General features: G+C 32.5%; 1 protein-coding gene and 1 long non-coding RNA gene across 2 annotated transcripts in view; one reads left to right on the top strand and one right to left on the bottom strand.

Annotated features, from left to right (window-relative positions):
• Positions 1-23,102, top strand: part of STPG2 (sperm tail PG-rich repeat containing 2) — a 669,788-nt gene that overhangs the window by 628,521 nt on the left and 18,165 nt on the right. The gene's annotated exons all lie outside the window — the stretch shown is intronic.
• The window catches only part of LOC108531863 (uncharacterized), a 59,979-nt gene that overhangs the window by 16,527 nt on the left and 20,350 nt on the right, over positions 1-23,102 (bottom strand). The window contains exon 3 of the long non-coding RNA XR_001886305.1: positions 17,392-17,439. This is a non-coding gene — a long non-coding RNA (uncharacterized LOC108531863). The remainder of the gene's footprint in view (positions 1-17,391; positions 17,440-23,102) is intronic.

Consider the following 23,102-nt stretch of genomic DNA (forward strand, 5'->3'; position numbering starts at 1 on the left):
ATATATATGATCAGTGATTTGGCAAATTAGCAATCTCCTTATTTATTTTAAGTATTTTAATTTCTGTTTGAGTAATCATTATTTATGCCTAACTGTGTGTGTGTGTGTGTGTGTATGCACACACATAAACACAAACATATTCTACTATATATATATCCTTCTAATAGTTTCAAATTTTTTGTTTTTATATTTAATTATTTAATCAATCTAATATTTGTTTGAGTCTGTTTGTATGCTGTTGTTGTAGGGATCCAAGTATTATTAATGTGGATGAACAATTGTCTTTGCATCCATCATCCAATTACTTATGCCTGGTCTTTCATATATAATGTCCACACACATGCACACACACACACACATTCATATATATTTGGCTTGGTTTCTAGGGTTCATTTTGTGTTTATCATTGGGATACTTGTAAATCAATTTAACAAATTAGTAATGTATAGTAAGTCTAGAGATACGGTTCACAAGCCCTTCCTCATTTTTTTAGTCATTTGAATTATTAGGCAATCGTGGTAGCATAATGAAATTAAAATTTTAACAAAAGAGAAAACCTAACAAATTTATCAGTTATTTAATTTCATTAAAACTAAACTATAACCAAAGGAGTACAAAAATAATTTAAGAGTAGCATTTAAAAAACAATCTACATAATTTAGAGACTATGTTGAAATAATTTAAGATTCAGGACAAAATGTTATAAACATAAAAACAAATACTGCCCTACTAATTGGCGGTCATCAAGGTTATCATAAGAAAATTACAGTGATCCTCTCTTATTAATTTTTCCAGTTCATGTTTCAAGTTGCTGCCCTTTTAGTCTATCAGAAGTAAAACAATCAGGTCACTGTAAAAGTAAGAAGTCTCAATTTATTCCTAAACCCTCCATTTTCTGATTCCAGTGTGCTTTTTAAACATGACTTTCTATTAGTTCATTTTATATTTATAATTTTAGCTTAAATAAAAGTACTTGTGATTCTCCATACTAGTTGACTCAGTATTTCTGCTTTATTTACTTTGCATATTCTGTTTACTCTGCTTTGTGTATCACTTACTTATCATTTCCAAAATCAATCCATGCTTCAAAACCCAGTTTAAATGTCAGCTTGCCTGTCACTCCATGCAGAAATATCAGCAATCTCCTTTGAGTCTCTGTTTAACGTTTTCATCCTTTATATCATAAATGTATTAGTTTCTACCTTGTATTATTACTTATGTGATAGCTTAATCTCTTTAGTTAGACTTCCTGTTCTTCACAAGCCTTACTTGTATATGATGCATTTTATTTTGTTAACATACTGGTTTTTATCATACAGTAGGTGATTTACAAATATGTGTTGAATTAATGTAAACTAGGGATAAGATTTGTCAAAGGATATAGAGAAGAAATAGTAAATAACGACAAAAACAAGGAAAGGAGGAGGTTTTAATCATTTAAAAGCGAAGACAAGCTATCATAAAGAACACCTGATGATTGAGGATAGATTAAAATGATATAAAATTTTTCTTTACATGTTTTTCTAGGAGGATAAGGATAAATAAAACCCTAGAATTAATGGCATCCACTCAGGTGATTAGGAGTTCAGAACTGAAAATTGGAAACTGTTATAGAAAATGATAAATTGTCATTATAAATGACCCCTGTGTCAGAGAACAAATGTGACTGCTATAAATTAATAGAAATAATGACAGTTACTATAAAAGCTACTGTAAAATAAAATAGTAACACCAAAAAATTCCAATAATAATATTTACTGAGGGGTTACATACCAATATGTACATGCATGTGCACAAACATCTATACACACACTCAGAGGACTCTAATAGAGTAACTGTTCACAACCCAGTGACAGGACCTTGAAGTTGTTATAGGTTGGTGTACTCCATGTTGGTGATTCCCTAATAATATCTCCAATCTGGCTGTAGTTTTGTCCCCAAACTCTGAAATTAATTATCCAACTGTCTGTTTGATATATCCATTTGAAGATGTCATTTGGAAAAGTGTCAGGTGTCTACTCATGATCAGTAAATATTTACTGAATCAAAAAATTAAAAGAATGATATTTGCAACCAAGTAGCATTTATTGTTGGGATGAAAGAAAATATTCCAATGTAACTAATTGCAATAGTAACTTAAATGATAACAACAATGTAATTATTTTAAAGGATGCTGCAAAACTGCTTCCAAAATTCAGGGACCTGTCCTAATAATAAGCTCAACTAAAATATGATTTGAGAGCACATTAAAACAATTTAAAGACTATATGGAAAATGTTCATAGCAAGCACAATAGTAAATGTTAAAACACTAATCTTATTTCCATTAAAATCTGGATGGAGACAGTGATATCCTCTTGAATCACTATCATTCAATTATGTTTTAGAGATTTTAAACAATGTAATATGGAAAAATAATCAAATAAGCAGAAAAAATGTTAAAATGTGAGATATGATAACATGTATATGGCAAGAAGAAAAAAAGAAATGGTATTAAAACCATTAGCATTAGTAGGAGAATGTTGCAGTCAGTGGAACAAGCTATATATTGAAAAATTTTTTAATGTTAAAATAACAAATTAGGAAATTTTGATTATGAAAAAATAACTAGGCATTATAATGTCCCAAATAAAACTAGATATATTAAGAAGTAAATTTACTAAGTTACTGGATACATATGAAGAAAACTATAGAAGTTTGTTTCAGTATACCAAATAAAACCTGCACATATATGGAAAACATGCCACAATGCTGTACAGGAAAACTGAATATTATTCAAATATTTACCACATTATAAATTAAATACAATATATTAATTCATAAATTCATTGATTTAACAAATTTCTTAAGTGCCCACATGTCTTTGGCACTAGGTATACAGGCATGAGAGAGATGGACAAGATTTCTTCCTCCCAGAGCTTACATTCTAATGGTACAGAGAAAAATTAAGCATATAAACAAGTTAACATTTTTTTTAAGGTAGTAGTAAGTGTTGTAAAGAAAAAGAAACCAAAATCATACAGGAATGAGCCTGATGGTGGTGGTTGGCTGGCCTTTTAGGTAAGCGGCCAGGGAAAGTCTCTGTGAAGAGGACCTTTCAGGAGAGGCATCTAAGCAGTCAGGGGTCATTCCAGGCAGCAGTCTGAAGAAAAAGCCTCTGTTCAACAAGATCAACAAGTGCAAAGCTCTGAGGTCAAAGTATTCATGGTATGTTAGGGGAGAGCAGAGCAATAACAGTGAAGCAGTGTGAACAAGGGGGATAGTATGACAGGAGATGAATTTTATGCAATAATGAAAAGGAAACCTATGTAGGACCTGTACACACATACCAACCATACATATGCAATATGCAGTATACAATATTATATGGAATATAACGTATATACTATATGGTACATACATAATACATACCTATTTTACATATATGTATATACGTGTTATATATAACATATATACATATATGTTAGAATAAGTGAAAACTTTTTATAAACATTGTATACAATATACACTGTAGTTAAAGAGTGAAGATTTCTAAGAAATACCTAATATACAAATATGCAGTTCATTGTGGAGAAAGGGTAAATGACCTATAAACATAAGAAATTTAAATTATTTAGTAGAGAAATATTAATCAAAACAATTATATACTGCTTTCATCAAAAGTTAGGCAAATTAAAGAATGAAAACATTAAGTGCTAAAGCATTTTTGGAAAAACTATTTATTTGCCTCCAGCAAAATCTACGTTTTAGAAACTATCCCTAATAATTAAATTATATATGAGGATCTATTTTCAAAGATGTTTATTCAATATTTTATAAACAACACCCTCTTATCCATAGGCAAGATTTGAATAAATTACAGTAGTATATTTTAACAAAATATGCTAATTGAATGAATAAATTAAGAGAATAAATTAATCCTATATGAATTAACTTGTAGAGAACCATATATATCACTAAGTAAACAAGCATATATAAAGAATTATGTATACTACATAATGCCATATATTTATATAAGTTAAATCTTTATATGTATATTTGTTTTAGTAAGAGAACAGTATGGGTGAACCCACACAAAAAGTTATTTGCTACCTGCTAGGTAAGAATTTTGTATTTGAGGAGAGTCAGTGGTTTATTAACTTTTAAAAATACAGCTCTGTGGGGTTTTTTTCTACTGGTTTCAGTGAGCATTCTTTTTTATAATTTTATAAAAATTCAATAAAAGAAATTAAAAAGAAAGTACTGACATTAATATAGGCTTTTCTCTCTAAAAGTCATAAAGGATTCTGGCTAAACCTCCTCCTTCTCTGTAACCATCTTCCTTGTCCCTGATATATACCAAGGGATAGTACGGAAAATTTGCTGTTCATGCAAGCAATAAGTGAGTATATTGTAGAAAAATTTAAAATCATGTTCAAAGCCACTAAAAGTCAGTTGGAGTATTACCACCATGAGCTGGCAATTCTAAGCAATATTAGGGATAAAACGACCATCCCACAGGAATGCTTACTGTCCGCCCCCCAACCTCCACAGTTACCACTTTTTCGTGTTTTCATTTCAGCCATGATCGTTGTTTTAAAAATGGAATGGAAAATGCAAGAAAGCCAACATTTTTACTATCTTCTGGTCTTTTGTTGTTGTTGTTGTTGTTGTAAACATATTTTGTTTTCTAGAGCAATTTTATGTTCACAGAAAAATTGAACAAAATGTATGGAGAGTTCCCATAAACTCCAGTTCCCACAAACAGACAACCGTTTAATCAACGTCCTAAACCATAGTAGTACATTTGTTATAATCAATAAACCTACACTGAGACAACATTATCATCTAAAGTCCAAAGTTTACATTAGGGTTCACTCTTGGTGTACATTCCATGGGTTTTGACAAATGTATAATGACATGTATCCACCATTGTTGTATAAAATAGTTTCAGTGATCAAAAAAACCCTCTGTTCTCCACCTCCTTCCTCCCTAACCTCTGGGACCAATGATCCTTTTATTGTCTCCATAGTTTTATCTTTTCCAGAATGCCATATAGGTTGAATCACATGCAGCCTTAACGTTTGACTTCTTTCACTTAGTAACATGCATTTAGGGCTCCTTCATGTCTTTTCATGGCTTGATAGCCCATTTCATTTTCTTGCTGAATAGTATTACATTATCTACATGTACCACAGTTAATAATTAGGTAATAAAATAATTAATAATTAGTTTATCTACTGAAAGACATCTTGGTTGCTTTCAAGTTTTGGCAATTATGAACAAAGCTGCTATAAACATCTGTGTGCAGGTTTTGTGTGGACATATTTTCTTCCTGAGAGCAGGCCCTGCTAAGAACAGAATACTCTCACATGTTTCAAAATGGTTCCTTTTCCCCTTTCCCTGCTGAAAGCACTAGATGTTTCTCCAGTATTCACTATGAGAACCAGAGCAAGCTCCTGGAGGTGAAACTCACCAAAGTTGGGGGATGCCCACAGACTGCGTCTCCCTGGAGTTTTTATCTCTTAGACTTGTCCACACTGAGCCTCCAGCAATTCGTCAATTACAGATTGTCCTACTGTAGTACTGGTTCCCACGGAAATTTCAGAATGAATTTCTGCCCCGCTAAGTTGCAGTTCTCTGTTTCTATTTATCTCTTCAATTTATCTTTTCAGTTTTCTGGGCAGTAGTTTGTCCTGTGACTTCAATTCTCTGATGAAACTAAGAAGAGTTGTTGATTTTTTTATTTTTCCAGTTGTTGTTAGGATGGAGGAGTGACTTATAAGCTTCTTACAAAGTACTATTTACACTCAATATACACATATATGTTCTCAAATAAATCAGCCTTCATGTGATTTTGTATGATGTATATTTAAAATTAATTTGTGAATTTGAAAGAAAGAAAAAGACTTATTTACCATTGAGATGTACCTGCTGTGTAAAAATTTGTTTTTGAGTCATGTGAAACTGAAGGGATAGCATTACTCAGATAAATCTATAAACACTCAATGTTTTTTTTCAAATTCCATTCATATTGTGTTTATAATATTAATCCTTAACTGATATAAACCTATTCTTGGAATGTTAAGTTTTATTTTTCCAAACATTAAAACATTGACTTAAAATGAATTTTGGAATGAGAAGACAATAGGATGAACACACAATTGCAGCTTTTCTGGGAGAAAGTTGAGTGCTGATCTTTTTTGCCACTTCTATTTAGTTCCTCCCCTAAGATGGTCCCTGAGGCACATTTTCAGAATATCTATGGATCTCCAGATAAGTATTTTGGTATTTTGCTGCAGATAAAATGTATACCATATACAAGAATCACTTCAATTAAAGTATTCTAAGATGGTTTGCAAAACACTGAAATATTAGCAATAACATTATTGTTCTAATAATATGAATATGACTATTTTTATTGTTTCAACTAGAGATTGTGGTCAGGAGACGTTTACTCAGATAACTGACACAGTTTAAACTCTGTGATAATCAATATATTGTATATGATATAATAATATATAACAAATTTATAAAGATGCATGTTTCACCATAAATCAAGTTCAGTAGCTCCACACCACTTGTCTGTGGTTTCAGTTTCTGCAGTTTTAGTTACTTACCCACAGTAAACTGTGATCCAAATATACTAAGTGCTAAATTCCAAAAATAAATAATTAGTAAGTTTTAAATTGCCATTCTGAGTAGTGTGATGAAATCTCAGCTTGCCCTGCTCCATTCTGCCCAGGATCTCAATCATCCCTTTGTCCAGTGTATCTAGCTGTATACACTACCTACTCATTAGTCACTGACATTGACATCGACACTGCTCCTAATACCCAACCATCGATATTGTCATGGCTTGATAATCCAGGATCACCCAAAGCAGATGACCCTCAATCTGACATATCATCAGAAAGTCAATAGTAGCCTAGTGCTACAGTGCAATGCCTATGTCATTCACCTCACTTCACCTCATCACAATGCCTATGTCATTCACCTCACTTCATTTCATCACAATGCCTGTGTCAGTCATTCACCTCATTTCATCTCATCTCATTGCATTTTATCATCTCACATTATCACAAGAATTGTGAGTACAGTACAAAAAGATATATTGACAGAAAGAGAAAGACCACATTCATATAATTTTTATTATAATATTTTGTTATAATTGTTTTATTATTGTTGTTAATTTCTTATTGTGCCTAATTTATGAGTTAAACTTTATCATAAGAATGTGTGTAACAACAACAACAACATAGTATATACAGTGTTTGATGTCATCCATGATTTCAGGCATCCACTAGGGGTCTTGAAACATATTCCCTGAAGATGAAGGGGGACTACTATATATTAAACATTGAATGTTGTATAATATATTTTGAAAGATAAAATACAGCTCTGTGGGGTTTTTTTCTACTGGTTTCAGTGAGCATTCTTTTTTATAATTTTATAAAATTCAATAAAAGAAATTAAAAGAAAGTACTGACATTAATATAGGCTTTTCTCTCTAAAAGTCATAAAGGATTCTGGCTAAACCTCCTCCTTCTCTGTAACCATCTTCCTTGTCCCTGATATATACCAAGGGATAGTACGGAAAATTTGCTGTTCATGCAAGCAATAAGTGAGTATATTGTAGAAAATTTAAAATCATGTTCAAAGCCACTAAAAGTCAGTTGGAGTATTACCACCATGAGCTGGCAATTCTAAGCAATATTAGGGATAAAACGACCATCCCACAGGAATGCTTACTGTCCGCCCCCCAACCTCCACAGTTACCACTTTTCGTGTTTTCATTTCAGCCATGATCGTTGTTTTAAAATGGAATGGAAAATGCAAGAAAGCCAACATTTTACTATCTTCTGGTCTTTTGTTGTTGTTGTTGTTGTTGTAAACATATTTTGTTTTCTAGAGCAATTTTATGTTCACAGAAAATTGAACAAAATGTATGGAGAGTTCCCATAAACTCCAGTTCCCACAAACAGACAACCGTTTAATCAACGTCCTAAACCATAGTAGTACATTTGTTATAATCAATAAACCTACACTGAGACAACATTATCATCTAAAGTCCAAAGTTTACATTAGGGTTCACTCTTGGTGTACATTCCATGGGTTTTGACAAATGTATAATGACATGTATCCACCATTGTTGTATAAAATAGTTTCAGTGATCAAAAAAACCCTCTGTTCTCCACCTCCTTCCTCCCTAACCTCTGGGACCAATGATCCTTTTATTGTCTCCATAGTTTTATCTTTTCCAGAATGCCATATAGGTTGAATCACATGCAGCCTTAACGTTTGACTTCTTTCACTTAGTAACATGCATTTAGGGCTCCTTCATGTCTTTTCATGGCTTGATAGCCCATTTCATTTTCTTGCTGAATAGTATTACATTATCTACATGTACCACAGTTAATAATTAGGTAATAAAATAATTAATAATTAGTTTATCTACTGAAAGACATCTTGGTTGCTTTCAAGTTTTGGCAATTATGAACAAAGCTGCTATAAACATCTGTGTGCAGGTTTTGTGTGGACATATTTTCTTCCTGAGAGCAGGCCCTGCTAAGAACAGAATACTCTCACATGTTTCAAAATGGTTCCTTTTCCCCTTTCCCTGCTGAAAGCACTAGATGTTTCTCCAGTATTCACTATGAGAACCAGAGCAAGCTCCTGGAGGTGAAACTCACCAAAGTTGGGGATGCCCACAGACTGCGTCTCCCTGGAGTTTTATCTCTTAGACTTGTCCACACTGAGCCTCCAGCAATTCGTCAATTACAGATTGTCCTACTGTAGTACTGGTTCCCACGGAAATTTCAGAATGAATTTCTGCCCCGCTAAGTTGCAGTTCTCTGTTTCTATTTATCTCTTCAATTTATCTTTTCAGTTTTCTGGGCAGTAGTTTGTCCTGTGACTTCAATTCTCTGATGAAACTAAGAAGAGTTGTTGATTTTTTTATTTTCCAGTTGTTGTTAGGATGGAGGAGTGACTTATAAGCTTCTTACAAAGTACTATTTACACTCAATATACACATATATGTTCTCAAATAAATCAGCCTTCATGTGATTTTGTATGATGTATATTTAAAATTAATTTGTGAATTTGAAAGAAAGAAAAGACTTATTTACCATTGAGATGTACCTGCTGTGTAAAATTTGTTTTGAGTCATGTGAAACTGAAGGGATAGCATTACTCAGATAAATCTATAAACACTCAATGTTTTTTTTCAAATTCCATTCATATTGTGTTTATAATATTAATCCTTAACTGATATAAACCTATTCTTGGAATGTTAAGTTTTATTTTCCAAACATTAAAACATTGACTTAAAATGAATTTTGGAATGAGAAGACAATAGGATGAACACACAATTGCAGCTTTTCTGGGAGAAAGTTGAGTGCTGATCTTTTTTGCCACTTCTATTTAGTTCCTCCCCTAAGATGGTCCCTGAGGCACATTTTCAGAATATCTATGGATCTCCAGATAAGTATTTTGGTATTTTGCTGCAGATAAAATGTATACCATATACAAGAATCACTTCAATTAAAGTATTCTAAGATGGTTTGCAAAACACTGAAATATTAGCAATAACATTATTGTTCTAATAATATGAATATGACTATTTTATTGTTTCAACTAGAGATTGTGGTCAGGAGACGTTTACTCAGATAACTGACACAGTTTAAACTCTGTGATAATCAATATATTGTATATGATATAATAATATATAACAAATTTATAAAGATGCATGTTTCACCATAAATCAAGTTCAGTAGCTCCACACCACTTGTCTGTGGTTTCAGTTTCTGCAGTTTTAGTTACTTACCCACAGTAAACTGTGATCCAAATATACTAAGTGCTAAATTCCAAAATAAATAATTAGTAAGTTTTAAATTGCCATTCTGAGTAGTGTGATGAAATCTCAGCTTGCCCTGCTCCATTCTGCCCAGGATCTCAATCATCCCTTTGTCCAGTGTATCTAGCTGTATACACTACCTACTCATTAGTCACTGACATTGACATCGACACTGCTCCTAATACCCAACCATCGATATTGTCATGGCTTGATAATCCAGGATCACCCAAAGCAGATGACCCTCAATCTGACATATCATCAGAAAGTCAATAGTAGCCTAGTGCTACAGTGCAATGCCTATGTCATTCACCTCACTTCACCTCATCACAATGCCTATGTCATTCACCTCACTTCATTTCATCACAATGCCTGTGTCAGTCATTCACCTCATTTCATCTCATCTCATTGCATTTTATCATCTCACATTATCACAAGAATTGTGAGTACAGTACAAAAGATATATTGACAGAAAGAGAAAGACCACATTCATATAATTTTATTATAATATTTTGTTATAATTGTTTTATTATTGTTGTTAATTTCTTATTGTGCCTAATTTATGAGTTAAACTTTATCATAAGAATGTGTGTAACAACAACAACAACATAGTATATACAGTGTTTGATGTCATCCATGATTTCAGGCATCCACTAGGGGTCTTGAAACATATTCCCTGAAGATGAAGGGGACTACTATATATTAAACATTGAATGTTGTATAATATATTTTGAAAGATAGTATAATATATTTTAGGAAAAATATATACAGTACCAAATTCTTCCTTGCAAAATAATTTTTCGCCCCACACTATAACAACACAGAAAATGTTTAGTGAAAATCTTTGAAAATGTAGTACAAACCAGAAAGGCAAATGTGCCTCCAGTCTCAGTCTGTCAACTGTGTTTTAAAATCACCCGACTCTCATTAAGAGGATTCATCTATCATATTTCTCTAATCTCGATGCCTCCTTACTTTATTTTATTGTTAATTCTCTCTCTCCTGAGGGAGAAGGCTGGAATTAAAAATCAGAAAATAATTGTCCTGAATCTGACTTTCATTTTATTTTATAAGATGGAAATAAACATAAACCATCTATAATCATAGCTCATCATATGCAGTGATTTCAGTAGGATTCATTGTTACAGAAGGATATTTTTTAGTCATGTAAATTTCTATTTCTTTATATACACATAGCTCCTAGAAATAAGACATGCTCAAATTAAAATCTCTTTAATTGTCTGTTCATTTGCTTACTGGTCCTTTATACTGTCTCCAATCATTCTCTCACTATGTCCTAACCTGCACACAAAACAAAATCTTTTTTTGGCACACATGCTCCCACTTGCCTTTTTGACTTCTTGACATGGAAATTTCTGCCTCTGTGTTTTAGTTTCTGTGTCTGTGTCTTACTGTGGCATTTCTTCAGATTCCCTTTTTGGCTCTATGAGCTTCGTCTTTCTACTTGGTTTTGCTTGGGTCTCTGGTTTTTGTCTTCCTTGAGGTCTTGGGTCAGAAACAACTAATTTTATATCTCATGAATCTTAGATTCAAATGTACAACTGCTGCTCTCTTCCTTATCCTAGCATCCCTCAGACATATTATACTCAGAATGTCCAGAACCGAATCTAATATCTTCCTCTCTGATTCTCCGCTCTCACTGTACTTTCTCTGTTGACAACATCCTACCAGTTGTATTTGGTTCCTTCTTCTACATTACTACCATTAATAATGGGGCAACCCAATGTTTCTGTCAAGCCGATCCTCAACATTTTCTTCCAGCTGTTACAGATTAGCTTGATCAATATTCCTTCATTTCTGGTTTTGGCTCATTTTATTCCAAAAAAAAGTAGGGAATGACTACAGTTATTTCAAATCCAAATTATTTAGCATGAACTCAGTTCTTTAATACATTAACATGCATTTAAAAAAAATTATAGATGTCACTGGGTTGTTATTTTAGAAAACTGAGCATTCCCTTTAGCCAATAAGCAGGTGGATTTTAATAGCACTACCTGAATATCATGATGGCACATGTTTGCCTGAGTTTAAAACAAAATGCTTCCAGATATGTGAGAGTATTACCAACCTTTGTTTTTGTCATCTATATTTCATAGAAAAGTGACAGCTAATTCAATTGTATAGATCAGCATACTATAATATTTTGAAGGCAGTAAACTTTGGTTGTATGTGGTTTTTATTTTGGTTCTGTTGTAGTTTTTATATCTGTGTGGAAAGAGAAGCCAGATGGTCACGGTGGGAGAGCTCGTGTTTCTTAGTTATCTGTGAGAAACCTTAAAGTAGCCTGACTAAATAAAACTGCTTTTCTCAGATATCTTTTTCTTCATTTTCCCATTCCACTGCATAGGCCAAATCACTATGAGGCTATTTGACACATGGAAGAATTTTCTCTGACTAGGGGAAGGAAATAGGATTCATCTGAACTGGAAGGGAGTTGATTTGCTGTTCTATAGTGTTTATAGGGCATAGGAAAAATTTAATAGTCTAGGCATTCTATTTACCATGACCACCTCCAGAAAAGCTGCTCAGACTGGTTATTACCACTTTTAAGTACCTTTTCTTCTGAAAATCAAAGGTGCCAGATACAGAGCTTTATACAGTAGTGTGTGCAATACATTTAGGAATGTGAGAAAGAAAATGGAATAAAGCACAAAAGGAGATGACTGATGCTTGTAGGGAGCTCTCATTTAGGTGACGTCAGTTACAGCAATCTGTGCAATTAAGCTCATTTTCAGATAGCACAGAAGGCACTAGAGTTTTCCTTTCTTCTTGATGGTCAATCAGAAAAGAAAAGAATGTGCTTATTTTTGATTAATTAAAAAAGAAACAAACTTGGTTGGGCATAGATATGGATTTTTAAAATCCAAAGAAATAACTTTCTGTCATTGCTTTCAAAGACTAATAAAATGTAATACACAAGTTTGTCACTGTCACAAATTTTGAAGAAACCATTACACTTGAAAACGTTTGACAAATATTTTGTGTACTAACAATCTCTTAGAGTCTTATAAAGTTTAATTTAGATATAGAAGCTTTTCTTTTAGTTTTTGTTGTTTAAACAAGAAATTAATGATGGAATGTTAAAGTATAATTTAATCACTGGATTAATCTTTATGAGGATATGTATCAAAAGCTTTAAACATGCTAATGCCTCTCTTTTTCCTATCAACTTACTCTCTTAGAGATAATATAATGTTTATTCTCTACAGTCTATGTAGTATGCCACGTAAGTACCTTACCTAGGAGCAAATCCATTCTTAATGCAGTAGGTAGAGTCCTATGCCATCTTTTTTTTTTTTTTTTTTTTTAAAAGGAAAAGCAGCTTTAAAAACTCTATCAGCCATATTCTTACTCAAACTATGAGATGACTTATAGAGTTCCTGGCAGTGTTCCTTGCTCTGTATCTAATTATTTTTCATTAGCCTGCTCTGCGTTTGCGTTTATCTCCTGATCCAATCAACAAAACAATCTAAACTTTTTAGCCTATTTGCCTACTTTCTCATAATGTTTTTTCTCCATTTCCATTTTGAGTATAGTCAGTTAACAGACTGGTTTCTTTTAATAGGATTTAAAATCACTTTATTATTAATATGCCTTGTGGTTCATATAACATGAATACTGTATGAATGTAAAATGAATTCTTGAACTCCTTATATATGTAATTTATTTTAAAGTTGAAAACTTCGTTTGGTGAATCATCATCTGGTTATTCTGTTTTACTCTTGCCATTAGTATCGAATGATGATGCTTGGGATTTTCTTTTCTATATGAATAAAGGAAGAAGAGTATTTGATTATGGTAATATATGATTAGGAATTTATATGCTTTTTACCCAATTTAAAATATTAAAATCATCAAATTAAAATCATATACTTTTAACATTTTAATTTATGAAATGATAAACCTCTTTTATAGTTGCCATGAAAATGAAAAATGTTCGTTTTGTAAGGTTTTAAATATAATCAGATTTTGATTGTAATAATGTCAAAGTAATGTCTGGTTAAGGCTTCACCAGAAGATAGGGTTAAATTCAGTGGCTATGCAATTCTTGTGACCTTTTTCAGGTGCTGGAGATAACTTAGTCATTTTCCATTTCTCAGCTATAGTATTTCTTTTGAATGTTGTGAACTTTTTAAAAATGTCACTAAAATGTTAACTATTTTTTTTCTTCACACATTTCTCGGTTTTGACTATAGTAACTTGGGTACTAGAAAGTCTATTGCAAATATCTTTAACAAACTCTATAACTATTTCCCAACTTGTAGGTAATCCTATTTCACACTTGAATGCATGATATATGGCTTCAAATAATCTATGATCCAGTTTTCTGAAATGACATGGAGAAAGATCACTAGTTTCTTTTTCTAGTATTCATTAATTTACCAACTTATTCAAATGGCTCATTTTTTTGTTCTTACATTTCTGCTATGTTTACTTACATTTTGGATGATTTTGATAAACTCTGGGAAGGTGTGGATAATATAACCATAAACGATGGAAGAAACTCACAAAAGAAAAATGTAATAGACTTAGTCATCTAAAAAGTTAAAACTTTTATATGAAAAATAAACACTTAAAATCCACAGAAAGAAGTAGAAACAGGATATTAGTAAATACCACAGATAACTAACAAATGTTGATCAGTTGCTATGTCCCAAGCCCTCTTCTAAGAACTGCTCATTCCCATTAATGGAAAAGGAGGCTGAGTACCTAGCCCCATTCACAAAACTATTAAGAGGCAGTGCTTGACTCTAAATGTAGACAGTATAGTTCAAGAAAACATACTCATCTTAACCATTATCACTAAAAGTTAAGTGATTAGGGCATATCTAGATATTCAGAAACAAAACTGATGCAGATATATCCTAACTTCTATTAATTACACACTCATTAAGGCTGTATAAACACAAACATTTCTATCTCAGACAAATAGACTCTGTGGCCTTGGTGCTACGAGTTGGGTGTGGCTGGATATTTGGAACAGAAAAAATTCAAATGATAGGCTTGAGTAAATCATAGGTATGGATATACTCTTTACTACCTTTTGGTGTTATAATACATAGATATAAAGGATTTATTTAAAACGCTGGAATCTTGTAGAAACAAGCACAAAACTTCTCTGTAGGGCTATTTTGGTTTTGAACAAATTTTCTTTCCTAAACTCTGAAAATGAGTTAACAACAACAACAACAACCAAAAAGTTACAAACCACTGTGAAGAAGAATAAACACATGTAAACAACAGGAGATTTAATATACTCAAGAACATTACAGTTGACCCTCTGTTTCTGTGGGTTCCTTATCCACAGATTTAACCAACCATGGATCAAAAATATTGGAGAAAAACACCAAAAAGTACAATTCAACAGAAAAAATGATACAAATAAAATATACAGTATAATAACTATTTATATAACATTCACATTGTATTAGGTATTATAAGTAATCTAGAGATGATTTAAAGTATATGAGAGGATGTGCATAGGTTATATGCTCGTATGATGCCATTTTATATCAGGAACTTGAGCATCTGAGGTTTTTGGTATCCACTGGGGTTCCTGCAACCAATCTCCTATGGATACAAGAGAAGACTGTACATGATAAAAGAATCTGATAAGAGATTATGAAATATATGATTAATATGATTAAACAAATGATATAATAGAACACAGAATGAATAATCGGGAAAGCACATATACACAAAGAACAGATATATTTTTCAAATATCCAAATAGACTTCTGGATTCAGCTGTAATATATAAAGAGCTTCAAAGTCATTACTCTTGTCTTTACAATAAGAAAAATCTGGACAAAATGAAAAAAAATGACTTCACTTGGACTCATCTAAAAACAAGTTGCAGTAACAGCCATGATTTTGAAATTCAAACAGAGACAAATAGAGATTGATACAGCAAATTAGATCAGGAGTTGAAGCCATTGGATCCATCAACTGGGAGGAATAAGTACAATGGTAATTTTGACAAATTGCTGGAGGCTGATCCAGAACTAGCCTGGGAATTAGAAAGCTCCAGGCTTTCTAACCCACATATTCACGTGCTTCCTCTCTAGTAGCTCACCAACAAGTTCTTGTAGCGTGAATCCTGGAAAGGTTCCTTCAAGGGAGAGAGGAGTAAGCATTATGAAGTAAGACTGTAACCTTTTCCAAAATAAAATTCTACTCTCTGGGGGAAAGAACTTAACCTAATACAATTCTGAAACTATTCCAACTGAAGAAAACAGAGGCACAGAAAAAAATAATGACTTTTTTAAGGGTGCATGTGTTGAGTACTATAATTGAGTGGACATAAATATGCTCTTTTATGACTGTTGATATATACCTATGCAAGAATACATTTAGATTTCTTGCAAATATTCTGATAAATAATAATTCAGTTCACCCACTAGTGACATGTACCAGGCAAGTACCAGTGATAGGGTAAATAAGCATGTAAAAATATAAGGAACATTTGGGAGGCCAAGGCAGGCAGATCACCTGAGGTCAGGAGTTGGAGACCAGCCTGGGAAACCTGTGTCTACTGAAAATACAAAAATTAGCCGGGCATGGTGGTGTGCACCTGTAATTCCAGCTACTTGGGAGGCTGAGGTAGGAGAATCGCTTAAACCCGGAAGGAAGAGGTTTTAGTGAGCCAAGATCACACCACTGCACTCCAGCCTGGGTGACAGAACTGGGTGAATTGCTGGTGAGGATGAAGAACAACACTGACTGTAACAGAATTAATTCCAGAATGAACAGTGGCACCACTACTAGTTTGGAAGATAGTTTGGCATCTTCCAAAGTATTAAGTCATCTCTAGATTACTTATAATACCTAATGCAATGTAAATGCTATGTAAGTAGTTGTTATACTGCATACTTTTATTTGTGTCAATTTTTACTGTTGTATTGCATTTTATGTTTTCCCCACATATTTCACAAACTTTGTATAAAATTTCTTACAGAGCTAAATGTATCTTTACTGTATAATCCAATGACTGTGTTCTTAGGTGTTTACCTAACTGACTAGAAAACTCATGTCCATATAAAAATCTTCATGCAAATATTTACAAAACTTTATGCAAAATTGCCATAGGCTTGAAGAAACCAACATGTTTTTCGGTAGGTGAATGGAAAATCAAATTTTGGTGCATCTGTGTAATGGAATACTACACAGCAATAGAAAGGAGTGCGGTATAAAGTCACACAAAGACCTGATCTACTAAATGTAATATGTTATCAAGATGGGATCTCAGAATAGAAAAAGAACATTAGATGAATAGTAAGGAAATCTGAAAAAACATATGGTGTTACTAAACAGTAATATATCAATATTGATTCATTAGTGATAACAAATATACAATGTAAGATAATAACAATAGGAGAGGCCAAGTGTAGTGGCTCATGCCTATAATCCTGCCACTTTGGGAGGCCAATGCAGGCAAATCACCTGAGGTCAGGAGTTCAAGACCAGCTTGGCCAACGTGGTAAAATGCCATCTTTACTGAAAATATAAAAATTAGCCAGGCATGGTGGCACACACCTGTAATCCCAGCTATTTGGGAGGCTGACGCAGGAGAATCGCTTGGACCTGAAAGAAAGACGTTGCAGTGAGTCGAGATCACACCATTGCACTCCACCCTAAGTGGCAAGAGTGAAACTACTTCTCAAAAACAAAAAACAAAAGCAAACAACAAAACAATACAAGAAAGTGGTATGATATATACAGAAACTCTCTAATATCCTTGCTACTACTTTTCTATAAACCTAAAGCTATACCTAAATAAAATGTTTATTAAAAGCTAATAAAACATCTGGAATTTATATATAAACATGTACATAAATTCAGTTAAATAAAAAAGGTGTAGTGACTGGGCACAACTGAGCAAAGAAGTAAAGGTAAATGTGAGATATCAGTTACAGTACAATTCAAAAAGATAAAGAGATGAAAAATGTAAAAGACTGCTTGAAAGCTGGATAATATTTCAGAAGAGCAAGGGTAACAAAAATAAAATATGAAAAAATTATAATTTACCACATTTGCATATAGAATAATGGTGAAAAATTATGTGATCATCTTAATAGATTCAGAAATAAAAGGATAAAATTTATGCTCATTGTAAACTATTAACAAAGAAATATAAGGAAATATATAATCAGATAAAGAAATTTTTAAAAATCATAATGGTGAATTATTGAAAGCTTTTTCTGCCTGTGACTGGGAAGTCAACAGGAATGCTAGTTATAACCACTGCTATTCACTTATATGCTGGAGGTCTTCGTCCGTACAATAAGGATGAAATAAAATTGCAAACATCTGCTGATAACACATTTTGAAATTTAAGAGTCCAAAATAATCTGCAGGTATGTTATATGAAAATAAATGAGTTTAGCACAGTCAGTAAACAAAAATAAATTAAAATTTATAGCTATCAGCAACAAATTATTGGAAAATAAAAATTAAAATGTCATGCCAATGATATAATAAAATACCAAAAATCTAACAAAAGATGCGCAAGACCTCTAAACTGACAACTACAAAAAATCATTGACAAAAACTAGGAATTACATCAATAAATAGAAGAAGGTATTATGATTATACATTCAATATTTTATGGATACTAGTTTTTCAAAAATTAACCTTTAAATAAATTCAATGTAATCCCAATTAAAAATCTCAGTGGATTGTATGTGTGTGTGAAAATTGACATGCTGGTGTAAAAATTTATATGAAAATTTATATAGAATTTGATCATGAAAGCAATTATGAATAAGAAAATAGCCTAGAGGATTTACATACCAAATATTAAGATTTATATAAAACTACTTTAAGTTAGGTAATATGACATTAACATAAAAATAAAGAGACAAATGAGAGAGAAGAGCACAAGTAACAAATAGAACCATAGATATGTAGGACAATGGAAAGTTGGTCTTATCAATAATCAGTGCTTATTCAACTGGGTTTCCATATGGGATAAAAAGAATCTTAAGTACTATCTTATACTACATACAAAATTGATTCCAGATGTATTGTTGATCTAAGAATGAAAAAAAAAATCAAGATTCTAGAAAAGAAGTAGGAGACTATCTTCATGAGGTTGTTAGTCAGATACTTCAAGAGGACATAAAAAATGCTAACTAATAATACAAAGATGATATATTGGATGACATTAAAGAATATCTATTGATTAAAAGATACCATTAAAATGAATGGAAGAGCATGACACAGAGAAGAGTGAAGATATCTAATTACAGATATCTAGAAATGAATCTAGAAATGAACTTCTAAAAATAGATTTAAAAGAGGCAGACAGTCAATAAAAACGGACAAAGACTTGAACAGACACATTAAAAAGAAAGGATATGCAAATGGTGAGTCAACATATGAAAACGTTCTCAACTTCATTATAAGTGATAAAACTACAGTGTCTTTGTTAGTCAGTTTGGGCTGCTGTAACAGAATATCAAAGACTGGGTGGATTATAAACAACAGAATTCTTTTTCTCTCACAGTTTTGGAGGCTGGAAATCTGAGATCACCATGCCAGCATGGTTGGGTTCTGGTAAGGGCCCTCTTCTGGGTTGCAGACTGCTAACTTCTTGTGTTCTCACATGATGAAAAGAAAGCTAGCTAGCCCTCTGGCCTCTTCATTTAAGGACACTTATCCCACTCCTGAGGGTTCGACCTTCATGATCTAATTACCTCCCAAAGTCACCACCTCCTAGTAACATCAGATTGCAAGAGGTAGGATTTCAACATATGAATTTTGGGTGAAGCACAAACATTCTGCCCATAGCAGTGTTATACTACTTTATTCCTGTTAGCATGGTTAAAATGGAGAGAGAGAGAGAGAGAGAGAGAGAGAGAGAGAGAGAAAACGAACCAAATGTTGGAAAAGATGTGGAGAAAAAGGAAACTCTCATATGCTTTACTTGGTAGATTCTGTAAAACTAATATATGAATAATTTATGACCCAACAGTTACTCTTTTGGGTATATAACGAAATGAAATGTGTAGATATGTGCACCAAAAGGCACGTGCAATGATGGATAGAAGCACTATTTTTAATAGCTAGAATTGGAAACAACCCAGAAATGGTCATCAGAAGTAGAGTGGATAAAATACATTGTGGTGTATTTATAAACTGGAATGAAGAGGAGAACTGAGCATGAATGTTATATGCAACCACACGGATCCATATTACAAGCATAATGTTGAATGAACGAAACCAGACTCAAAAGGAAATTCTCTATGTGATTCCATTTATCTAAAGTTCAATATTAGGCAATGGTGATCTAATAATAGTATTAGAAGTCAAGTTTCTTGCGGCTCTTGCAGGCTCAAGAGTGCATATGGAGAGTTGTGACTGGGTGTGGGAACGTAAGAGCGTTTTGGAGGACTGGTGATACTTTGTTTTTGATTGGGTGCTGGTTACATAGCAGTGTTCATTTTTTGGAAATTCATTAAATTATAATTACTTGTGCAATTTTCTATATGTATGTTATGCTTTTAATAAATGTTTACTTGAAGAAATACATGAAGAATAGTTTAAGAAGGTTAAACATGCCTAATAGCAGTACCAAGTAAAAACAGAAGAAAATGGAGAAGAGATGCACAAAATAATCTTAGCTGAGATTGTCCAGAAATAAGCGAAGACCTAAAGTCTCCAGAATTACAAAAAAAAAAAAAAAAAAAAAAAAAAGAGGAAAATAATTCAAGTGTCTGTGTCAAGAATAGATCTAAGTACTATATAACCAATAGACAAAAACAGCTTCTGGGAAGCTAGATAAGAAGCAAAGCAAAATACACAATAAAATATATAATATGCATATTGTAATAAATAGAAAAAATTAAAGCAGAGAAGGAAACTATCACATGTTAGGTCTGAGGAACAATGTTGAAATATTAAATGGGGCTTCCAGAGAAAACCCTACTGAGTATAAAGGGACATAATATAGGGGTGCAGATACAGGAAAGTGGGTTGATGTAGTGGTGGGGCTTGATGGAAGAAGAGAAAGTGAAACTTCCTTCTATAGGCATTGTAGCTAATCCTCTATAGTTAAACCATAATTCAATTACTAATTACCTGATTGTGAGGTGAATGCCCTGGTGTTATGTAAAGACTCTGTAGAGCTTTCGTAAGTGAAGCATAATGTTGCTTCCACTATCATTCTCTAATTATCTGAAAGAGTGAAATATCAAAGAAACATAACAAGACTGACAGACAGGAAACAGAACATGCTTCTCTCTAGCACGTGTGGATAGAGTTTATGCAAATAAACTCAGTGATTAGAAGGACCCAATCAACACAGTAATATAGATTTTATAAAACTCGAAGTGAAAAATAAATCTGAAGCCATATAAAGTAGAAACTGACATTGTTCAAAAGAAGCATCCTTTGAACTGCATTATACTGGATTGAGTAGAGGACTTCGGTTTCTAGGGAAGATGAATTGTAACCAGAATATTAGCTAAAGAGAAGATGAACACTTGAATGTCTAGAAAAGTGACTTCGTGTTTAGAGTTTAAATTTTGTTTCAACATTTATTTTGAAAAATTCAAATGTTGAAACACTAATTGTTAATATATTGTATCATTTGCACTCTTCCTCTCTGCCTCTTTGTGTGGGTCTCTCTCTCTCTCTCTCTCTCTCTCTCTCTCTCTCTCTCTCTCAGTCTCACACACTGATACACACATATTTATAAATTATTGTTGGAGAATATATTCTTAGGAGATTATATATCATGTAACAGTTTGAATCTAGCAGATATCTTTTACCTTCAAATACTTTACCATGTATCTCCTAACAATGAAGATAATCTTCCTATATAACCACAAAAAATGTTCAAATTCAGGAAATGTTTTATTGTTACAATATTATTATCTAGAATATAGTCTTTATTTTAAATTGTCCTGATGATATTCTACACCCAGAATCATCCACTGAATTTAGCTATCATGTTCCTTTAATATCCTTTAATCTAGAACAATTGCTCAGTCTTTCTTTGTCTTTCAGGGACATCAACCTTTTTGAATCTATTTGGTAGGATTAGTTTCAATATTCATTGGTTCTCTGTCCTAACATGTGTGTGTCTAATCAGAACTACAAAAGTTAACTGGTCATTAATCAGAACTACAAAAGTTAACTGGTCATTATCCTCTCATCCTTCTTTTACAGGGAACAAATGTAATTTTTTAAAAAATTTCCCATTGTGCTTTGAAAAGGCATTAATCACTCCAGGGGAAAAATATATTTAGTTGCTATTCTATCAAATATATGAATTAAAACACTTTAATAACCTCTTGTGACTGAAACGTTTTAAGCAATGTGTTTTTCTGCACATAATTAATATATACTATATATTTATAATTTCAGTGAGAATTATAAACCATGGAAAATTAGAATATATTCGTTTTGCCTTTCATTTCATTATGAGTTTGAGAAAGAAAACATACAGCTTTTTAAACATGGTATTGATTTTACCTCAATTATAATTCATATTTCAAACTCATTCATCATAATTTCAATAAAATGACAAATGAATTGTTCTTTAGTTCATATTAATTTTAAACCAATTTTGCATCCATAGAACACAGAATATAAAAATTCTAAGTGGACATTAGGCTACTCTTTGCTGCAGACAAGTACTTTCAGATACTTTTGTATTCTGAAAGCTACAATTTGAACATGGTTTCAATGCAGATCAAATACACTTAGGACCCATCTCATATTCATTCCTATTTTCAGGTGAAAAATGCTTTGAATACAAAATAACTGTTTTCATCTCTCTAGTAAGAATGCTAGTCTTTTTACTTCTCCCACTTGCACATGATTTAAAAGAAAGTTAGTTGTTAATTGGAAAATGTTTTTGCACAGTTATGAACCTCTGATTATGTGCTGTCATCCATTTCACTTTATTTTTTTCACCTAACAGTGTAATGAGTGTTAAAGTTTAGTTCTTTCATCACTGGCACCTCTTCATCATGGTTGTTTAAGCCATTATTTTTTTCTCTATGTTTCTTTTAACATCACTCCATTCCTCAAATGCTCTGCAGTTTAAAATTTCATGCTTAAGTTCCAGATTTTTAGTCTTTTCCAAACCCAAGCTGTCTCTTCATATGCTTATCATTCTACTTCCACGTATTATTTGCAGCAATGGTGATTTTAACCCTTCATTTTTTGTTGCAAACTGTTAAGAGACAAACTTAGGCACATTAAAATGTTAGAGGTTTTTTTGTTGTTTGTTGTTT

The sequence above is a fragment of the Rhinopithecus bieti genome, unplaced genomic scaffold (assembly GCF_001698545.2).
Source record: "Rhinopithecus bieti isolate Rb0 unplaced genomic scaffold, ASM169854v2 scaffold_6708, whole genome shotgun sequence".
Taxonomy (NCBI): domain Eukaryota; kingdom Metazoa; phylum Chordata; class Mammalia; order Primates; family Cercopithecidae; genus Rhinopithecus; species Rhinopithecus bieti.